Below are 17,266 nucleotides of genomic sequence, written 5' to 3'. Positions count from 1 at the left end.
TTAGTTGTAACGCAATCGAGAATTATGTGAGTTTTTACCTGACTCACCTATGCGTCTTTTAACAACACTTTTGCAGGGTCCTCATTACCGATTCCCTATTCTCCTCTCTCCTTTCCAGATTCATTCCCCGAAGGTGAAGTAGCGGTGATTCTACCCCGAACCTTCATCCCGTCATGAGTAACATTGATTACGGCTCCTTTAGTGCTGATCTTCGACAGCTTTAGGACCTAACATGACAGAGAAGCTTTCTCTGCGGTAGAGTAAGTTACTCGCTTACCTTTGGAGCGACCTTTTTGGAAATTATTCCTTTTTGTCCACTAATTTACCCCAATTTTCTTTAAGGTGGCCATCACTCTCTCCGCCCGTACCATTGAGCAGGCAGCAACACCCCTCTTCCTTTGACGAACCTGTGGCGTCTTAGAGTCCTGTCTTTTGACAGACATGGTAATTTCTTGGACGATCATAATTTATTTGTTCTCCCCCCCGCGTCTAGAGACTGATTAGCCTTATACTCGTTCTATTTTGTTTTCTTTAGGTGCCCACCCCCTCTCCACACGCACCCCAGTCCTGATGAAGACCCCGCCCCGTAAGGTCATACTGAGCACCTACAACAAACCAGGGGTCGAAACGTCGACATAACAACATTGCCAATATTATCACTAGTACATGATGCACTGTGATCTTTTGTATATATGGCATTCCTCAGAACTGTTGATATTGTAATTTACGATTTGATCTGTATATAATACGCGGCAGTGATCTAATTATGCCGATCAATTTGATTGTGTTCTAGTGGATTTATCATTGTTTTCACTTCCCTTCAAATCCCACACTCAATCACCACCCCCTCTCCCCCCCCTCTTCTTTTTCTGGGCACTTTTATTATTCGTTAAAAATTCTTGCCTGAACTATGAAATTAAGCAAAATATTGACGTTAGTTCAATGTGATTAAATGACATTTGAACTTCTTTCAGTTATTTGGTCAAATGTTTTCCAATGCTTTATTTTGAATGATTTGTTTGTGTGCTGGGACCAGTTTCTCTATAATGTGAAATACCAGGGCAAGCGAAATGTGGGATACATTTACTAAGAATACCAGAGGAAAATGTGGTTGGAAGGGCAGAGCCAGTGCATTATAAACTGCTAGCAGATGCAATACTTACGGTTCTGAAGACAGAGGAAATACTTTTAGGGAGATGGATGGAATTACCAACAAGATTAATTTTCAAGAGACAAGCTGGTGGTGATGAACTAGGACAGGTGAATACCCTTTATCTTGAGTGCATGGAAATATCCAGAAGGTGGGGTGCTCTGGTGGTATCAGATAATGATGGAGGAGTTTGGAAGGTCCTGATTTTTCTTATTCCTGGTCTAAGACCGCAGGACATTTCTGATTCAGAACTCTTTTCAGACGATCCCACCAGGACTGAGATAGTTTATACACACACTGCACCCTTGTTAGTATGCGTTTACCGTGCACAGACCACGTTACCAGCTGTGCCATCCCCCTCCAATGATATTGAAGCACTTGCAGCAGTCCCACCTTGTCTCTGGACATCAGCTCCAGATAAGGTAGGACTGATACTATCTGCAGAACCATTTAAGATAAAGTTGAAGCCAGGTGCACAATTGCCATGTGTAAAACAGTATCCACTGTCTAAAGAAGCAAAAGAAGGTATTAGAGGGACAATACAAAGACTGAAGGATCAGGGAGTCCTGTATTCCTGTCCATCGCCTTGTAATACAGCAATTTATCCTGTGAAAAAATCTACAGGTAATACTTGGAGGATGGTTCAGGATTTTCGCCCCCTTAATGCAAGAGTAGTACTATTACAGCAGGATGCCCGGTAACATTGTATGCTGAGCACTCTCCATTTGCTGTGCTGCAGAAAAGTAAAAGTACACTGACCGCTCAAAGAGCAACAAGTTATGAAGTAATACTGTCAAACCCTTCTATCTTCTTTGAGCGAGTACACTCAGTCAATCCTGCAACTTTTTTAGTGCACCCACTAGAGCCCACTGATCATGACTGTAGTGCAACATTGGAGGAGGACGATCACCTGGCACATAAGGACCCCTTGTCTGATGGCCGACAATTGTTTATTGATGGTTCCTCATGGATAGACCAGGAGACAAGTAAAAGACATACAGGTGCAGCTGTTGTTGAGGCTATTGGTACACCTACTTATTATACACACATTGCACCTCTTACCCTTGCCATCCCTAGACTCATCCCAAGTGGCTGAATTAAAAGCATTGATAACGGCCCTACAGGCTTGTCAGGGTCGGCCAGTAACAATATACACTGATTCAGCATATGTAGCTTCTACATTTCACTCAGGGCTGAAGAGATGGGAAAGGCGAGGATTTATTAAATCTGATGGGACACCAGAATCGCACCAACATCTTTTAGCTGACCTTATTGCTGCATTACAAATACCATGTCAAGTAGCAGTGGTTAAGTGCCAGGCACATACAAAGGGAACTGATTTGGTGTCTAAGGGAAATGAAGCTGCTGATACAGCAGCAAAGGAAGCTAGTTTATATGCAATGAAAACATGCAGTATGCACACGTTAGATGCAGATGATGAGGTTGAGATACAACACTATGAGAATATTTTTACAGAGGCATTATTAGACATTCAAAATGCAGCGCCACAACATGAGAAAGATCTCGGGAAATCAAGGGGGGAGTGACTGGATTTCCAGATCTTCTTTAGAGATCAGCAACTTCAGGTAAAGTTATAATGCCTCAGTCATTACTTATAACAGCCCTTCGACAACTTCATTTACCAACACACAATTCTAAAAGAGTAATGATGGATGAATTAAATAAAAGCTGGTTTATCCCTAATCTAGGACCATTAGTTGATGTATTTCTAGCTTCATGTCATATGTGTTCATAAGTATATCAGTACTCTAATAAGAGGTCACCAAAAATGCCTTCATCCTCCATTCCAAGACTAATAGGTCCTTTCATATAGTTACACATAGATTTTGTAGATATGATAAAAAAATTTAATGGATATAGGTATTTGTTAGTAGAGGTGTGTCCATTTTCGCGATGGATTGAAGCAGGACCCTGCTCCAGGTGTGATGCTGACCAGGCAGCCAAATTCCTGGTGAGAGAGGTCATACCTAGGTGGGGGGTTCCGTCGGTGATACGCAGCGATAATGGAAAACACTTTGCTAACACAGTATTTCAGGAAATTACTACACTATTAGGAGTGGAACACCGGTTTACCTCAGTTTACCACCCAGAGAGTAATGGAATTGTTGAGAGGATGAATGGCTTATTGAAAAGCAAATTGTCAAAAATGTATGAGACACTGAAAAAGAATTGGCTTTACTGCTTTCCCCTTGCTCTGTATGCATTGAGAAATGCCCCTTCAAAAGATCATCATTTGACCTCTCACCAAGTCGTAAGAGGTAGGCATTCTAATTTTTCTTTCAAACAAAATCAAATGATTCGTTCTGATACCAAGTCTGCATCAGAAAGTGTTTGGCAAGAAATTTATGCATACATGTCTGCCTTAACAAAAGCTGTACAGATTTATTCTAAACAGGTTCAGCTGCAACAGGCCAACAGTACTGCACCACCCCTGCCCTTGTCTACAGCCATCAGCATCGTTTCCTGGGTCTTCATGCGCAACTTTGTGAGAACATGGAAGGATCCCAAGTTTCTAGGCCCCTACCAAGTAACACAGAGCACGCCAACAGCAGTAAAAGTGTAAGGGGAAGGGAAATTGGGTGCACGTAACGGACATTATTCTATTTTTGGCCTCACTCCCACAAGGAGCGGAGGAGGCAATGGTCCAAGAACAAATTACACAATGAATAGACAGCTAAATGATATTTTTCATAGTATAATGATGAGTTCAGTGGTTATGATAATTACTCTGATAATTTGCGATTGTATTATGTGTTATGTAGATCAGTGGTTCCCAAACTGGGGTCTGCAGACCCCCAGGGGTCCGTGACACATTCCTAGGGGGTCCCCAGGCAGCAGTTTTAAAAGCACTGCAAAGTTCCTTGAATAATCAGCAGTTTTTGGGTAGCAATAAAAGTGTCAAGATAACTCCGGTGATTAATGGACCTGCTGTAGAGAGATGGAGGTTTTGTCCAGTGGCAGCCTTGACTCATCTTAGGAAGTGTTGGTGGTTAATATGCCTGCTACAAAGAATGTCTACCATGCATTTTTTTTAAAACAGCATTTTGTTTTGTGCATAGCTGAGTGGGTTACTGCTTTTGCCACAGAGATTCTTTTGTTATTGTGCAGTTCACAAGTTCCAATCATAGTCTAGCACAGTGAGCTATGAACTGCCATCAAAGAGCTGCATGCAAACTGCACAGTACAAGTTAGTAAGTTATTCTTTTTCCCAGTTTTCATTATCCTGATGCTGCTAAAAAGGTTTGTTTGGGTAGAAATAAATCCTTATTATTAAAGTCAATGCTAATCCCTGTGTTATATTCTGAATCCTGCGTTTCTGCTTCTCCAGACCAAGCACTCTTAAAAAATACCTACCAGTATGGATGACATGTGAATCCTACACCTTGTGGTCCCCTTTGCCTTATGTAACATTTTCTTTTCACTGATTTACACACATATGATTCATGGTCTCTCTTTGTGTGTGATATAAAGTGCTATTACACCCTACAGTGGTATGACAGGTGCTATAAAATAAATTTAAATACATGTGACAGTGGAGCTATGGAGAGATGAGAGGCACTGTTGGAGGGTAGTAGTGAGGAAATCATTGAAGATTGTTAATCATTGAAGATTGACAAAAGATTATTGTATCCTGGTGCATAGTAAGGTCATTGTTTACTATGCTTTAAAAGCTAATACAATTTAATATATAATGACAAATGTGTTGTAAAATGCACAGTTTTCCCCCAAATTTTCTTGGGGGAGAGCTCCCCAAAGCCCCCTTTGTAGTGGTCAGGCTCACACGCTGCACTTGTGCACTGTACGGGGACTGGTCGGACAACATTTGCCAGAGCAGCTTTAGGTTTCCAGTCCAGCCTTGGCAGTAGCAGGAGCCTCGGGCGGCGAAATAAAACCAAACAATGAAAAGTTAGTCGCAAGACACAGCACCAACCTTCCCATTAGGATTTTTCAATTTTTGCAAATATTTTTAATATAAAAATCTAAAATCTTTAGTAATTCAAGTCAGTCTTTGTTTGATGTGCACACGTGTGGTTTCTTTTTTCTTCGAATTACAGTTTTAATGTTTGAGATTTAAATCATACAAATTGGTTGGGGGTCCCCGGAATCTAGTAGTGACTCAATGGGGGTCCTCAGGAGTGAAAAGTTTGGGAACCACTGATGTAGATGCAAAAGATCCCACCCATAGGGAAGAAGTATTACGCTTTCGTAGAGCTGTTTTTAATGAAACAGATCTACATCCTCCTCATGATTCTCTACTTAATAATTTGTGGTAAAATAGCATATATGATATAGGTACCAATACACAAAATGATAGTTGTTATGTATGTTCTCTTATTCCCCATGCCATAGAAACACCACTGTTAGTGTATCCTAAAGAAGTGCCTGTTAATATGACAAAGTGTTTATTGCATCTTTTCTTGTGTAAGATAAAAGCACAGTTACAGCCAATGCATGTTAGTCCTATGACAGCCAGAGTTAGTTAATACAACCAGATTTGATACAACCCCTGAAATTTTGCAAATTTTTACAGATAAAACAGAGATAATGAAAGAGATATCCAGAATGAAAGGAGCAGGGCAGAAATATAGTTATGCAAATTGGAAAGAAGCCGTATTGGAACGAGGTATTCTAGGGAGATCTAATCCACCATCCACCTGTAATAATTATTCTGCCAAACCACTGCCCCCAGATTGCGCAGCCAGGCCAGTGTTAAGTATTGAAGCACCAGTATTTGCCAATAATAAATGGTTTACTGAAGCTAGGTTTTCATGTAGGGCCATATCTTTATGGAATGGCACAGAAACAAAAAATCATTTGAGATTTGATGATATAAAAGCATCATGTCAGCAAGTATGGGATGAAAACATACAGAGATATACATGGACTGTAACTAAACGTCATCCTAAACTGGCTGTGAAACTAATGAGATTTTCTCTTTTCTTTCAGGGAAATGGGATTGTTAAAGTGGGATGGAATCTCAATTGCATTTCAACTATTTACAATGCCGATATGCAGGGCGGTACCTCCAGCCTTATGGATTTTTACTGGCAGTGTGGAGCTCGAATATACACTCAATTACCTCCCGACTGGAGCGGAATCTGCTCTCTGGTGACTTTGCATACTCCATCTATGGTAATACCAGCAAAAGAAATACAAAATTTGCAGTTGCATTCCATGAGTAAAGCATCAACTTTGCTGCATCATCACAGTAGAAAAAAGATGGCTGAGTACTTTGGAACTTCAGTGTGACAGGATGTGCCCAAAGAGTCTAGGTTGTTCAATGACGCTCAAACATTTTTTGGAAGTCTGATACCTATGTTTCAAGCAAAAGCAACTGCTCGCTGGGTTCAGATCACCCGCTGGGAGCTGATGAAAGCCATAAATGCTACTGAAGATGGCTTTAATGCAATTAAAGAAGAGCTGCGTTCAATCAGATTTCTGGTGATGGAAAACAGATATGTTTTGGACTTAATGACAGCATCGAATGAGGAGTATGTAAAAAAAAAATATGCTGTACTTTCATACCGACGAATGATGAAGATGAAGGAAATCTAACTCAGGGCATACTGACTTTGCATAATTTGCATGCACAGATGAAGAAAGAGGGGGGTGCTCCAGATGAGTGGTTCACTGGCTGGTTTGATTGGGTGCCGTCCTGGATGTCAGGGTTGTCTAAGGCCTTGTTGCCTATAATAGTTCTGTTGCTATTGATGTGCCTAGTATTTCAGGTTATCTTAGCATGTTGCAAGAGGGTTACAGCTAAAGTGGCAGGTATGTTCCCTATAAGGAGAAATAAAGAGATGTAAAATATAGAATTGGAAGAAATGCACAGGGTTAGTGAAGAAGTAGTCGAAGAATCGACTAGAGAGGGGAATGAAAGGAATCAAACCCCTAATTTAGATTTAGGACCTAATTATTCAGTTTTATCTGTCACGTGCCCACACACTGTGAAATATTATGTAAAGACAGAAAAAGGGTATAATGCTGTTTAAACGTGCATGTTAAAGTTGCACAATTGTATCTGAAAACAACCTACAGCCTGCTTTCAAAAAAAGGTCTCAATGCGGTTTGGTTTCCTGCCTAGGATATTTAACAGGAAATTCAGAGCAGCAAGAATGTTTTCCATTGTAGTCTGTTAGTTTAGCATGAGAAGTCTCAAACCACAGGAAAGAGCTGTTCTTTAAATAAATGTATATAATCTGGGTGGGACATAATGGAAAAGCAGGAAGCTTTTTCTATTGTGAAGATTGTATTAAATATGGATCTAGGCCAAAATTAGTATTATAAGAAGTAGACTTGAAGTGTATGTTAGTTGAGACTGACTTGTGCTTCGCTCATAGCACATCACTCTCCCAGCTGAATTAGTCCGGCATGTACAATAAACCTTTTTGTACTCCCTTTTGTTGCAGATGTGGTGATTAAATGATTTGCACTGCTTAAAGGATTTTTTTCCGACAACTGCCATCGACATCAAAACTGACCTGCTTGCAGATAGGTTTGATTGGCTCAAGGAAAGGATTGACGAGCACGACAACTGCATCGATTAACTGGAATGTCGCACAGCTGACATCAAAGATGAGCCTTCCGCAGCAATGGAGAAGCTCCTGATCATGGAAAAATTACTGGAAGTAATTTGAAATAAAAATAAGGATTTGGAAGCCTGATCCAGGTGCAATAATCTGCACATTATTGGAGTTGAGGAGTCAATAGATATGGGCAAAATGAAAGACTACGTGGAGGGCATGCTACGCATGCTGTTTGGACCTGACCTCTCTGATTTGCCCGCGGTCCAGAGGGCCCTCTGATCGCTCGGTCCCACACCGCCAACTGGAACATCAGCTCACCCCATCATCACTCGATTATTGAATTATCGCGATCGAGACAGGGCTATACGGCTGGCGAGGGAACGAAGACCACTCCACTACAAAGGGATCGAGATTTCCAAGTTCCTGGGCTGCACTGTGTCAGTGCAGGCTGCAAGTAGAGACTTTGTACCGATCAAGCGCACCCTCCAATGCACTGATGCCAAATACTCGCTCCTGTATGCTGCCTAGCTGGGATGACACTCTAAGGGAAAATTCTCCTATACACTGATCTGAATAAGGCTGCCAAATATGTCAAAAACATTCTAATTAGAACAGGAGGATCACCTTCGAGAGATACAAAACATGATGCTGCAGATCTCAGTGAAACTAGCTAACTCCACCCTACGATCATAGTAATTATGACACTTTGAGATATTTAAGACCATCACACTCTCTGCACTAACCTGCACTCACATGATCCATATGATTAAACATTGAGCCATGTGACACCCAGGGGTAGCCTTTTGTAGGGCTTCAATCGGCCGTATGGTAGATACCTGCTGCAAACTAAACTCCTTTTGCTTACCTTGCTGTGGCTGTTGCCCACTGCTTGCTGATAGCACAGGCAACATATTGATCTAGCCTATAATACTTTAGTGGGCCCATGCTCGTTCCTACACTGTGTCCGGTCACTCAGCTATTTTCTGGTTGGGTAATGAGCCGGACCCCTAGCTCTCCCTCATAAGATGAGTCCCAGTGACGTATTATTACAATGCTGTAGGGGATTTGTGGGAAGGAGGGACTGGGGTATTGATTCATTTGGGGAACAAAAGTGGGTGGTGGGAGGTTTTGTTTACTCATGTTGTTGATTGCAACCACTTGGCTGCTATATGTTTTCACACTATCCTTTCCTAGTGTCACTGAGACAGGACTTTTTGTAGACACTGCGCACAGCAATATGGAGGAGATAGTTGCTCAACTGCCCTCATCCGAACCACTCATGCAGGCAACTAAAGCTGTAACGTGTAACATCTGTGGGCTAATCTGCTTCCTGCAGGAGCTGCATGTCACAGAGGGAATACAAGCATGACTTCAGGCGGGATGGGTTGGGGAATGACATGTAGCTTATTATTCTAGCTACGTTCATAAAGTTGTGATGCCTATCAGAAAGGGACTTCCATGATGATACGCAAGGTAGATTTGTTCTCCTTTCCCATATCCTACATGACCACCCAGTCAAACTTCTTTCCATATACAGCCCAGTACCTATGATCCCCAGTTTTCTGCCAATTGACCAAAACATGAAGGCCTGGTGAGACTCTGGGGAGGGGACTATAATGTGCTACTTAGCCCCTAGATGGACAGATTTAGCAATTCCAGATGCCCAGCTCCATCTGATCATGGAAGACTTTGATCAAACAGATCTCTGGCGCTGTTGTCACACGGGCGACAATGGCACATGGTTAACGACAGCCCATGCATTGTGGTCTCGCACAGACTACTGGTTGGCATTTCAGGACGTTCTATCCTGAACAGGGGGGTTTCAAAAGTCCCCCAGGTGCATGGACTTGGAGTGTTCCCGCCAGTGCACTGTGGGATCAGGTACTCCAGGAAGATATCAGGACATCAGTAGTGGAATATTTTGAACATAATGACAACTCTGAGACATTGCAGTGTTCTATGTGAGAGGCATTCAAAGTTATCATTAGAGGTGCGTGCATTGCAAAGCAGACGGGCGTACTCCGTGCACTTTGCTGCAACCTTGCCTGCCTGGAGGAGGAGATCGGAAAACTTAAACTCCTGTTTTTTACAGATTGCAATGCCTCCAGACTAGCATCTATTCGTAGCAATATTATATTATTTGAGTGCCCAGGTACAGTTGGCCCACCGCTGGCTTTTTCCTATGCAATTCATTGCCCACACGGCCCCGGAGTTCGATCATGCTGTGCCTTCTCCTCTTCTGATGGAAATGTGTCAACACTGTGGCATGCACGGTGTGGGAATGAAACAAGCTCAGATGCAGGGCCTGCGCTGGGCATCTCTTCTCCTCCACTGTGCCACTTATAGGACATCCATCCATCCAAAACACCCAGGACCCTGCAACCCGCTCTAGAAAGCGCAAACTACACCTGACAAACATGGGTTCACTCACTCTACCCTAATGGCACTTTCATTTCGCTACAACAGGGGGTACAAGGTGATGATGTTGACCTACTAGACATATTCACAAATTACATACTGCGACCCGCTTGATACATGCTATATTTCCAGGCGCCAGGACTACGTTTCAAGTGGTTGAAGCAACTCTCACTACTCCATCTTCCCCAGAGTTAATAACGCGCCTATATGCAAGGATGCAGAACTCCGCGCCAAGAAGAATTTCGCTTAGCAGGTGCACATGGGATACAGACTTATCGACCCCCCCTCACAGAGGAACAGTGGCGCTATTGCTGCGCTCAAGCCTGCGCCCAAGCCTGTGTGCACTCCCCCAACTATAGACTTCGCCTTGTCAATTTCAAATACATCCACCGTCTTTACCGCACTCCCGAATGGCTATTCAGAATGGGCTTGATTGCACATGCCAGCTGTAGATGCTGCTTCAAACCCAGCACCGGATTTCTACATCTTGCCTGGGATTGCCTGGGTGTATCGGATAACTGGGCCATGGTATTTGCTATAATTAAGGATCTTACTCGACATGCCCTCGAGCGCACTCCCATAGTTGTGCTGTTGGACTATGTTAAAGACGTGCCTCCTGAAGTGTGTAAATTAACAGTGCTCCTTCTACTACTTGTCAAGTGCAGGGCTGCAGTGAGATGGGGTTCAAAGATGCAGCGTACTGTCAGGAACAACTTGCTGCCTTTTGGGAGCTAATGCCGCTGCACTCTGGGCCTAAAGATATTTGGGGAACCCCTTGAATTATACTGCCAAGCTCGGACGTACACAGCAGCACACCGACCTGACGTTGCAGATGCTGCGCCTTTGACTTTCTTCGATAACGCTTAATCCCTATTATGCCCAGTCCTGTTACCTGGCCAATTAATCCTATATACCACTGCACGATACAGACCTGTTTGATATCCCTGCTCTTCTATGTTACCTGTTACCCCCTCCTTGATTAACAGCAAAATATGGACCCTCCGTGCGCTCCGTCCATTCATGGAAGATACCAATATGCGCATTCAGAACTTTGATAACAAATGGTCTCAAATGGAAACCAGAGTCACGACCGTGAACAACGTGTCAGTGATGTGCAAGATGATTCTTTGAGAAACTGCAGCTTTGGACAAAGATGTGGTGCCATAGAAAGCTCACTCTGTAGATTTAGAAAACAGAAAAAGTAGAAATAACCTGTGCCTCTATGGCCTTCAGGAAGGATTGGAGTGAATGGATCCTATTTCTTTTTTACTTTTTTTACCTCAGCGGATGGGCCTACCTTCCTCCATGTGCTTGAATATTCAGATATTCAGAGAGCTCATGGCCTAGGTCCACGCTCTCTTTCATTTTTGTCGTCATCCAAGCCCAAAGGTGTCATCTTTTTTTCTGGAATTTACTGATCTACTGAAAGTCCTTAGTGCAGCAAAATCTAAAAGGCAACTTTAGGGAAGTAACATTTTCATCTCACAGAATGTCTCAAGAGCTACAGCTGCCAGGGGGAAGGAGTTCCTCTATCTTCGTCCTCAATTATGCTCTTTCGGTGCCTACTGTGGTCTATTCCATTATTGTCTATTCAAAGTGACATTTCAGAATAAAACGTCCTCCTTCAATGCTCCAGCAGACCTGCAAGAATTTCTTAGTCTTCATTCTTCAGGCTCCATAGAGACTTCTGCTTCCTTGTTGAGATGTCTGTGTTTAATTTACAGTCTCATGCTTATTCTTTTATGATTATTGTGTTCTTCGCATGCGTGGTTCCGTCATGAGCACAGCGGCGTCGTCAACCCCCCCAAACCCCCCCCAGCGCTGCGGCGGAATTCGCGCCGCAGCAAAGGGGTTAACGAATGTAGCAGGAATATTGACAATCATTGACATTCGCCGAAACTGAATCATTAATGGAAGGGGCGAACCAGATGACCAAATACTTAATTTTGGAGGTATTCCAATGGAACCCTATGGCAATGAAAGAATGACTAAAAGTAAACGTAGTAAGAGACATGAATTCAGTTTTGCCAGAATTAATCCTGTATTCGGAAACCGAGGAAAGGGTAGCGATTTCCTGAAGAAGAGCCGGAACAGACTGCTCAGGAGTGGAAATGAAAAGAAGTATGTCGTCAGCATAAGCTGAAATTTACAAATGATCAGCTCCATATTAAAATCCATTGATTTAAGTGTTATTTCTGATATGGGACAGGAAAGGTTCCAAAGCAAGTATAAATAGAAGAGGGGATAAAGGACAACCCTGACGAACACCACAACCTAACAGAAAGTAACTAGAAATCTTCTCATTGACACTGCTGATGCCAGGGGGGATTGATAAAGTAAGGAAACGAATGACATAAAATCGGGACCTAACCCATGCCAGGCTAGGGATTTGAGCAAGAAGGACGAGTCAATACGATTAAATGCTTTCTCTGCATCAATAGAGATTGATGCCAGAGGATATGAAAGAGAAGATGCCTTGTTTAAAACATAAAAAAAGAATCTAGAATTATCAGAGGTAAATCTACCTTTAATAAAACCTGACTGCTCCATACTAATCTTTGAAGGAAGGAATGGTTCAATGCGTAAAGCTTGTAATTTGCCAAAACTTTGTTTGCTAAGGGAATTCCTGGAATTTTGTAAATAAGTCTCTATCTGAGAAGGCAAGGGTGGAGATTCAGGCGTGTAAAGAGATTGATAATATTTAGCAAATGCCGCAAGAATATCAGAATCTTTGAAGATAGGAAGCCCTATATCATTATTTATTCTAACATGTGACCCTGCTTACGGATCTGCAAATAATTAGCCAAAATGTTACCAATTTTATTAAGGCCACCGTAATAACGAGCACTTCTACGAAGTAAAATTGAGGAGGCTTTCTCTGTGGATATCTTATTAAACTGTAGTTTTGCACGAATAAGCTCTTGCAAATTAGGTGGAGTAGATGAAGAGTAATATTGATGTTCAATGTTTAATATCAAGTAAAAGGAATTGATTTTGTCTAAGAAGAGATTTCTTTTTCCAAGATATGAAATCAATAATACTTCCTGGAGCAGAAGCTTTTAAAGTATCCCAAAGTAATTGTGGAGAAATGATAGGGTCTGCATGAATTCCCAAATATTTGTAGGGTCACATAAGGGGAGTTATTGAACCTCTATCTATTAGACTTGGAATGCATCGGGAGTAAATCAAAATCTATAATGACAGGGGCATGATCAGAAATCATAATTGGTTCAATAGAAGAACCGATGAGATTTTGGGAGAGCAATATAGAGACAAAAATATGATCCAATCTGGATAGGGAGCCATGAGGAGGGGATAAAAAGAACATTCTTTAATAGAATCATTGCAGATTCTCCATGAGTCCACCAAAAGACGTTGAGATACAAAGGAATGGAATTGTTTGTGTATTTTTGGGGAATATACTTAACTGGGGATTGACGATCACTAAGGGGTCCATTACTTCATTACAGTCACTGCCAAAATAAGAAAGGCATCAGCATGTTCCACACATTTTTGAGAAATGTTAGGCCAAAAGGAATTATCAACCTTGGTAGGACCATAAATATTACATATAATTAAGGGGGTATCATTAAAAATGAACTTAAGAAAAAGCCATTTGCCTTCAGAATGAAATTCTTCAGAAACAGTTAACAATTTTATATTCTTGTGGCAAAGAAGAACACCACCATTTTTTTTATTTAAGGCAGGAGAGACAAAAACAGAACCCACCCAACCTCATAAATGGAGCAGAACGAGGTCAGGAGATTATTTACTGAGGAGTGTATTTAATGAGACACAATTCTCTGCCTCATTGAAGGGTTAATTACTCCTTTAACCCCTTCAGTGCCCATGACGAGCTGGACTCGTCATGGGCCGCGGTGGCGCTGTGCCCATGACGAGTCCAGCTCGTCATAGACCCCGCCCGCTAATGCAACGGCCGGCACTGGGCGGGGAAAGGGGCGGGCACTGAAGGGGTTAACATTCCAAAAAATAACTCTGAATGGTACAACAAATAGAACGCCTGGAGAGAAAGAGGTATTATTTGGGTCAAAGATGTATTCTCTGATAATGATCCTCTTTCCTTTTCATAATTTCAACACTTATTTAAGTGCCCTCGTTCCTTTTTAACTAAATATTTCCGTCTCATAAATATTCTTGTTGTTGTTCTTCATTCATTACCAAGTGCTTCCCCTTCTTCCTCTTCACAGTCCCCTCTTTGTTCAATTCTTACTCTGTTCCTAATGCTTCACCTTTATATAGAAATCTTCACTCTTTATCGTATGTCAGATCCAAAACTAGGCTGAAAATGCAGTGGGAATTGGATTTGGGATGTACCTAGATTCTTCCATTTTGGAATAAGATTTGGGATAAACTTACCAAAACCTCCAGAACAGCTTCTATTTCCTAGTCTTTATTCTTTCTCTATCATAGACTATATCTTACCCCTTACCCCTCTCCTAAATGTTGGTCCAGTGACCACTAATTTGGTGATCTTATGCATATGCTGTGTCACTATTCCCCTACAGCCTCTTTTTGGAAAACGATCTGGTCTCAGTTATCTTTAATGTTTCATTTAAGTTGCCCACTAACTCCCCTAATACTCTTTTTGGGTAGTCTTTCTGAGGATATTCACTCGTCACATAGTAACTTAAGGCTGTTAGATCGCATGCTAGCTGTTGCCTTTCACTAAATCGCTTTCAATTGGAAATGTTCATTACATATTTCTTATAAAGCCTGGTGGAATAATGTTTGTCATTACCATAGACTAGATACTGCCTTTTCCTCTTTTTATTCTCCGTCTTCTGATAGAGTTTTATATTGGTTACCTTTGACTTCCTTTTTCTTCGTCTTTGTACTTTGTCTGAAAATTTTAAACCACCATGATTTTTCTATTTCTTTGCTCTGGGTACTAAGTTTGCTATTCCTTGTTCAGTTTATTATATTATCTTATATTGCTATTTTTTTCTTTTCAACTAATTCTCTTAGCTGCTGTTAACTTGGTCTTCATTTATGCATTCCCCCTCCTTACCTTCCCTCCTTTTCCCTATTATATTTCAAAACTATTTAACGGCTTCAATTCTTTATGAATTTTATCTTGATTTTATTCCCACAGTCTTTACAAGTTCCTGTGTATTGTTTCTGTCATGTTAATATTTTTCTCAATGAAGCTGCTTTATCTTAAAAAAAGAAGTGCGGGATATCCATCACGTTTGTGCTAAATCAGGCCTTTAGATACTTGACATAAACTTGTGCGAATATGGACAAATCAGTTAATCACCTTGTTCCTAAAAATATCTGTGAAATGTAATGCAATTCTAATATGTGAAGTGCAATTCAACATTTTGTCAATCTCAACTTCCTGTTCAAAATATTCAATAGGCTCCTGAAACCTAGCCAATTTAATGTGCAATGCACCCTTTTTTGAAAACTTGATTGGTACTATTTAAATATCAGTACATGCTTAATTTGTAAAATAAATAAGAGTCAGGCTCCAAAGTTTTCTGAGGAGTAGAACCCATCGCAACTGACGGTGCTGCCGAATACCTAGGTTGTGGAACTGCGAAACTGCCTAATCTTGATCCCACTTCATGTCTCTTTCTTCCAGCTACACTTCCTAAACCTTTATCTCATTCTTGCATGTTCTTTTTCATCACTGCTTTCACACTTTGTCCTCCTTCTTTCTCGCTTTTCTGCTCATCTTTCTCTTGTCTTGGGTCTAAGTCTAATGATGAAAAATAAGTCCTGGTCCCCAAAAGTGAGTCCAGGAGCCCAGCACTTGCCACCACCAGAACAAATTAAGTGCTGGAATGAATATTCTATCTACGGCCGTAGACAGGTTAGATGAAGAGCCAACCCAAGCAAATTGATTATGGTTAGACGGATGCAGCTGTTAGTTGATGTAATAGTCACAAACTCTTCTCCCAAAAGATATTGCATCACAGAGTTGGTCAAATATCTGGTCTCTTTGTTGAAACTCGTCTTTGGCACACAATATTTTACCATTTGTTATATAATTCCCAATTCTTTCAAGTTGTGATAGCTCAGGTCTTCCAGTATCATATCTTCAATTGCTTCTGTATAGGATGATTTTTTCGGCTTTGGTGATTTGTGTGTCTGAAAGTGCTAGCATTATAGCACATAGTTGTCCTGCTAGCCCTGAGGCTATGCAAGGAGCCCTTTTATTCAGTGGCGGAGACTGATATCAGTACGACTGACCTAAAAGACCCATAACGCAGACACCACAAACATACACAGACTGTTGCTTCAAATTTTCTCAGTAAATCAGGGATTTGGCACAATAGCACAGGAAAACACCAGAAGTGGCAATACTCAAATTTGCATTTTGAATTCAGGACTGTGTATTATTTGAGCTGAAAGGGCTGCCATTTAAAAGTGATGTTTATATGCTTCAACTGACACGTGTGACTTTGCTTCTCCTGTTACAGGAATTGATACTAAGGGTGTGCAAAGTATCAAAGTTTTTTTTTCAACCCGTTGAGATGTGCCATGGAAAACTTTGCAACTTGTCAAATTTTTTCAATTTTCAAAATCCAAGTGACAACCATGAATCATCTGAAAATGTATTTCTCCTATATCTTTATTTAACGCTCAGAAACTGGTACTGCAAAGCATATATGCAATTAAAAGATAGGTGCCAAATTGGATGCTCCACAATGAGCTCTGTGACAAGAAATTATAATCCATAAAAATGTCGCACTTGATGTTGCTCATCCATCCAGAAACATCCCTACCATCAATGGGAAGCATGAAAAAAGCTATCAGAGTCATCTATAGATGTAAAGATACCTGTGTTGTTGCCAGGTTTCACCTGTAGGTTTATCAGTGTGTTAGGCCTCGGACAGTGCTGGGTTCTTGAGGTGAAGTTCTTCAACCATCAACAAAGGTTCCCCCAGCTTCTTTCTGGCATGCCCCCTCAGCTGACAACGATCTCACTGTGTGGTCTGGCAGAATCTATTCAGGACTACCATTGAGAAAAGGTGTATTTCAGTACCTCTATGACATTATCCTTCGGTCCTGCTGGCCTGCAGCACGCCTGTCTCTCACCTATGGGCTCACTGTGGTCCTTCTCTATTGCAGGGGAAGCCTCATCCGGTTAGAAGACAACTGATTATACTGACCAAGCCCCCTT

General features: G+C 41.5%; 1 long non-coding RNA gene across 1 annotated transcript in view; it reads left to right on the top strand.

Annotated features, from left to right (window-relative positions):
* LOC146810130 (uncharacterized) overlaps positions 1-7,570 on the top strand; it is a 96,392-nt gene extending 88,822 nt beyond the window's left edge. The window contains exons 3-4 of the long non-coding RNA XR_014965632.1: positions 3,567-3,730; positions 6,119-7,570. This is a non-coding gene — a long non-coding RNA (uncharacterized LOC146810130). The remainder of the gene's footprint in view (positions 1-3,566; positions 3,731-6,118) is intronic.
* Positions 7,571-17,266: the final 9,696 nt, after the last annotated feature.

Source organism: Triturus cristatus, chromosome 7 (genome assembly GCF_964204655.1).
Source record: "Triturus cristatus chromosome 7, aTriCri1.1, whole genome shotgun sequence".
Classification (NCBI taxonomy): domain Eukaryota; kingdom Metazoa; phylum Chordata; class Amphibia; order Caudata; family Salamandridae; genus Triturus; species Triturus cristatus.
This window is presented reverse-complemented; position numbering and strand designations above follow the sequence as displayed.